The following is a 6,561-nucleotide window of genomic DNA, read 5'->3' on the forward strand; positions in this document are numbered from 1 at the left end:
TTTATTAAAACTGAATTCTTTAGTTGGGATTTGAAGCACTGTGGCCTGAAAGAGGAGAGACAATTATAAAAGAGGAAATGACCAAAGAAATGACAACTGGAGCACTGAGAACTTGCCTACTTTCCAAGTTATTTAGTTGCCAAACCCACAGAGTTATCCTGGCACACCAAAATATCCCTTCTATCACAATGGTGGCAGAAAAAGCAAAATGGCACAGGAAATGAGATGGGACATGGGAAAATCTGGCCATGGCAGATACTATTTTACAAGAATTTTCCACTTTGGAAGACAGAAAACTATAGTAGAAAGGGAATAAAGTCATTTCATTACATCTCTGAGCTTCATTTTCTTACATATATGATGTTGGAAATATACCAACAACAGCCTACCTTAATCCTAGTGAGCATCAAATAAGAAAATGTACATGAAAGCATTTTGAACATCATTAAATATCATACAAAGGTAAAATATATCACACACATCAGATTCAGGACATGCTCCTGAATTCCTGTTTGGTTGTCAAAATATAAGCCCCTAATGAGTCTTTATGACCCAAGATTCCCTTAAATAAATCCATAGAGCTTCCTCTGCCATCCTCATTGCTTTCTCTTCTTCCCTTTTGGGGGTGATGTGAAAAATGGGAAGTAAGGATTCCATTTCTGATTTCCAAGCTTCTCTGTGCTGCCACTACAGAGATTCCTTTTGGTTTTTATTTGGGTTGTTTTTTGTTTTGTTTTGTTTTGTTTTTTGTCTGTTCTATTGGCACATCTTTAACTAAATCCGTAGAAGTTCTAAGCAATGATCTGTGTGAAGAAAGTGAATCCAGAGAGGAGAAATTCATAGAAAGAGAATTGTGGACATGGAGGTTGACAGAAGTTGCATTTGTGAAATAACCTTCATGGTCAGAGCAACTTAACCATTCATTTTAACATAGTGACATGTTACATTGAATAGACTAGTAAAGACAGATAACAAAGAGCATTATTAATATGCAAAAACACTGAGGAACTTATTCTGGAAAGTGGTTGGTATAATGAAGCAAAATGAGAAGACGGACTTTTAAAGTATAAGGTAGACCAAAAAGCTCTTGAATCCATACCACCTTCTCTAGGAACATGGGTGGCCAAGAGAGTCACTAAACTTATTCTGTGGCACAAGTTCTAGAAGTGAGATTTGATCATAGTTTTTAAATCTTTTAATTTACTTTCAAAAGTAGAACAATTGGAAGTCAAAGTTACTATTCTGTCTGACTAATAATGGATATACCTCTCATAATCCCCACTGCATTAGTCAATAGTAACAGTGAAACTGAAATATGGATCCAAATATATGCTTATAAATACAGCAGAAATTTGAAAGCAATAGAAAATAAGGCACTGAGAAAAAGGAAGACAAAGCAAAATACACCAGGAAAAAGAATAATTTATTCAGTCAAAATATAGTCAAATAATATTTGCTGAATATTCACTATATCCAAAAGCTGCATTTTAACTTAAGTGTACCATTTTGGTTATTCCTTCTACTAACAACTGTAAAAGAGAGGATTTTAGTCCTATCTTGAAGATGAAGAAATTGAGGCTCAGAGACATTTTTCAATGGTTACACAGCTAGAAAGTTAGGTAATAAGCATTCAAACTGACTCTAAATCTTAAGTTCTTTCAATATAATAACTTACTTTTAATATAATAGGTCTCTTATTCTATTGATTACAGGAACAATAGATTCAACAATTATGAAAGAGGGTACCCAAAGCCACAGACACTAGAAAGCATTTGCAGCAAATGCTGAATGATCTTTCTTAACTTTGGAGAACATGAATAATATGGCTATTTTAGCGATAAAGGAAAGACTAAGATGGGGGTCAGTTAATACCTTTACTGAACCCTTTTCATGAAGCAAGGAAAGATAATTACCATGAACCATTGATGTCCAGACAAATGGGAAAATGAAACAGATTATAAACAATTATCAGGTAACATAAAGGTTGAAGTACCCCAAGCCAACATGAAGAAGTACTAACATATAATTGAATAAAGAGAAATCTATTTTCACTACAGAAGCTAGTAATCCCTATTTAAAACATTTTTCATTTTCAAAGATTTCAATCATACTCTTTTCTTACTTAAAAACAATTTGTGCATTTTTAAGGACAACAGGGCAGTGCTCAAAAGAAACTGGAAGTCTAGAGCAGAAAAGAGTTATTATTCTCTTCTTTTGTTCTAGTTCTCTGCAGTGTCTTAGTTTGGTATCATTTTTTTCCCACCTCACCTCAGTACATCACTTTGGCAAATGATGAAGAAGTGAGAAAAATGAATATAAAAAATTTTTTAAACCTTGAAATTTTTCCAATGAAGGGGGCGGAAATCGGATGGGGAAATGAACCATGAGAGACTATGGACTCTGAGAAACAAACTGAGTTTTAGAGGGGAGGAGGATGGGGGGATGGGTTAGCCCAGTGATGGGTATTAAGGAGGGCACGTATTGCATGGAGCCCTGGGTGTTATAAGCAAACAATGAATCATGGAACACTACTTCAAAAACTAATGGTGTAATGTATGGTGACTAACATAACATAATAAAATTAAATTAAAAAAAAAACCTTGAAATTTTTCCATTACAAGAAAAGAGCTAGCAGAGATAAAATCAATCAAAGGAAAATTCATAACCATGTTTTAATTATGACAGGAAAATGCCTGAACATTTTTAATAGCAAAGTAACTATCATTTTCCTCAGAGATTAATCATGTTATCCACACATAGAAATGAACTAGAAAAATGAGATAACCTGAAAAAGACAATCCCAAAGCCAAAACAACTCTCTATTTTGAGTATTCATATAATTTGTATATAAGATATAATTTGTAAAAGCTGACATTATCTACACAATCATCACCTTTCAATAAGTCTGAACTATGACTGATACATATAAAAAAGTAAAACTGGAAATCAGCCCAAATGTCTATTCTGCTGTGAGAACAAAAATGAAGTACTGATACCACAAGGATGTTGAACATGAAGTATATGATACAATATCAATCATCCTCAAAAACATTGTGCTAAAGAAAAAAGCCAGATTCAAAAGACCATACATTGTATGATTTAATTTATATGAAATGTCCAGGATAAGTCAATCTATAAAGACAGAAGGTAGATTAGTGGCTGCCCTGATCTAGGGTGGGAACAGAGTGACTGCAAGGGGACAGGTGATTTCTTCTGGAGATGATGGAAATGTTCCAAAATTAGACTAGGATGATAGTTGCACAACTCTGTAAATTTACTAAAAATCACTGAATTATAAACTTCAACAGACTGAATGTTATGGCATGTAAAATTATACCTCAATAAAGCTGTTACCAAAAAAAATTTTTAATTACAGTCTTACCAAATACCAATTTAAATTCTGAAAGTGTTCCTTTCCCCTTTGTTAATGTAAAATATATAGTTCTCCAACAAGAATTCTCTCCCGTCATTTCTCATGAGCATGAAGGATCCAATAGGACAGTATTTATATTACATTTTCCTCTGAAACCCTCCCTATTCAAATTAAGATAAACCTCAATGGAAACCATGAGCCTTTCAAACCACCAGCTCTAATTCTTTTCTATATCACTAATAAAAACCTACAGAAAGGTCAAATTTAGGGATGGATCAAATTCTGGACTAGGAGAATACTTAGTATTACCCACGTCTGACTACATCTATAATACATTATATTGAATACAATATAATTGCACTCTTTTTTTTAAGATTTTATTTATTTATTTATTTGAGAGAGAGAGAGGAAGAGAGCTGTGGGAGTGGGGGATGCAGAGGGAGAGGGAGAGAAAGAATCTCAAGCAGACTCCTCACTGAGTGCAGAACCTGATACAGGGCTCAATCTCAGGACCCTGAGATCATGACTTGAACTGAAATCAGGAGTCAGATGTTTAACTGACTGAGCCACCCAGGTGTCCTTCTACTTGTTCTCTCTTAAAATATTTTATATTTTGGAATATAAATACTCTAAAAAATAAGATTTTTGAGACTGTTATTCATAAATTTACTTAATTAAGTTTTCAAAATTAGTGTAATGTTTTCTGGACCTGAAAAGAGCTTTTTAACGTCTCACTTTTATATTATAGGCCACATCAGGTTGGGTTAATCATGCTCATTAATGAGAAATCTCCTGCATTTAATGGAGCAGTCACAAGGTCAATTTAAACCGAAATAGGTTAGATAGCAATAGAAAGGGCTCTTCTAACCTTTGTGATTTTAGGAGATATACAGATATTACTCCTAACAGCCAAACTAGTCTACCCAAAGACATTGTGCTTTTTCTAACAAACAATACCAAGCAGAAGTAAAGATCTTCATGTCTTGAGGGACAAATAAATTCCTTCATATTAATACAATTGCTCTGTAACTATAAGCATGCACTACTAAATAAAAGATGCAACAGCGGTCATTAAATTTACCATTTAGTTCATAGGTAAAAGAATAAATAACACAAAAAAAGGAATATGCCAGAACTAAAGGTAAGATGAACATCACCAAGAGGGGCTAAGAGGCTATGAATGTTACCAGGTATTTGCTCCAAGGTGAAGCTGCTGAATACCACTTGACTTTTACCATACTCCTTTTTGAAAAATATTCACCTCCTTTTTTAATACAAGCCTTCTTACACTCCAGTTACGATTGAAGCAATTGCTTTCCTAGCCTACTGGACAACTGACTTCCTAAGATTTTTTTCCATTGATATCCTGGATTAGGTTCACTGTTTCTTTAGACTTCATAATTTTCTTTCTTGTACTCTGGTTTTCTTTAGATAAAACTCATTCTCACATAATTTTTTTAAGTAACAGGTACATAGAAGTAAACTTGCTAAACCCATCTATCCCTAGAAATACCTCTAGAGGTATTTCTTGAACTTGATCGTTTGGCATTTAAGCTTCAGTCATTTCCTCTCAGGACCATACAGGACTACTTTGCTGTCATCCAGCATCCAGTGTGCTGGATGAGCAGTCTGACACCATTCCTTCATAGGTAACCTGTTTTCTCTTGGAATCTTCTTGCTTTCTCTGGTATCTTACAAGTTCACCAAGCTATAGCTCATCAGGTTTCAGTAAACCCCACTTTTCAGTCTGAAGGCTTGTGTCATCTTTCAGAGCCTCAAGACTTTTATCTTTAATTTCTTCTGCTCTCTTTCTCTGAAAAGAGATTAGAAATAATGAACCACTCATGTCGATTTTTCTATGCCTCATAATTTTTTACCCCCTATTTTACTTCTTTTTGGCTTTTAGCTCATATTTTAGGGTATTGCCTTGATGTTTTTCCTCCAGCCCTATACTGAACAATTTTGATTTCAGAAAGCATATTTTTAAATTTTTCAATTCCTCTTTGTTTTCTAATTACCCCTTTTTTATAGCAACATCTTCAGTATTTAAGAATATCCTACCAACCCGGGGGTGCCTGGGTGGTTCAGTCTGTTAAGTGTCTAACTCTTGATTTCAGCTCAGGTCGTGACCTCAGGGTCCCGGGATCAAGCCCTGAGTAGAGTTCAGTGCTCAGCGGGAATTCCGCTTGAGGATTCACCTCTTCCTCTCCCTCTGCCCCTCCTCTCGCTTGTGCTCTCTCTAAAATAAATAATAAATAATAATTTTTTAAAAATCTTATAAATAAATCTTTTTAAAAAAGAATATCCTATCAATTCAAATCCTTCTGAGAATTAGTTACAGCTTTTTAAATTATCTTATTTCCTTGATTATCCTGAGAGTTAAAATTGTTTGATCCTCTTCTTTGTGTCATTGGCTTGCTGAACATGCTGGATTCTTGATTGCCTGTTAATATTTATGAGTAATGACTAAATTAATTATCAGTTACTGAAAGGAAATTCCTCCGCCATTATATAGTTCGTTTTCTACCACAAGTCTTTCCCCTGCATGGAAGAGTTGACTGCAAGTTCTGTGATTGTGGCCAGGGTATTTCCACAGGCAAGTTCACTTTAGGCTGAATAAATGGCGATCCAGCAAACCAACTGAGTATGTTCTCCATGATAACATAAGGAGGACTGTATCCTGCAGCAAAAATACTTAAACCAGGAACCTTCGGCCTCCCTGGACAGATAGTTCAATTGCTGTAGTGGAAAGCAGCTCTGAGCTATAGCTGTCAGTCTGGGGGTGTGCTTACATAAGAAGTACTATGGGAGGAGGGTGGGAGAATGGGCAGTAAATGAAGGATCTGGCCCACCTTTCTGCATAGAGCCGTTTAATTAACTACCTTGTGAAGTGCCCCCAGCATGATCTTGCTCTTGTACTTACTGACTTGGAGCCTGTCCAGGATTCCTAAAAAGAGAAAGACTGCTTCCTCGGTTGTAGCCTTTTCCTGGAGATAGAAAAGTAGTCTGGGGAGCTACTTTCACCTTTATGTTCTATCCACCTCTCTTAGTTCCAATCCACCAGAAATTCAAGTCTGTACTCCACTGGTCCCAGCCCCACCCCATTCTCATAACCACACCTCATTGTTTGCATTCAGTTTTTCATTTTTTCAATTTATCCCCTTCCTATATCTATAACATCATTTCAG

The sequence above is a fragment of the Phoca vitulina genome, unplaced genomic scaffold (assembly GCF_004348235.1).
Source record: "Phoca vitulina isolate PV1807 unplaced genomic scaffold, GSC_HSeal_1.0 scaffold7, whole genome shotgun sequence".
Classification (NCBI taxonomy): domain Eukaryota; kingdom Metazoa; phylum Chordata; class Mammalia; order Carnivora; family Phocidae; genus Phoca; species Phoca vitulina.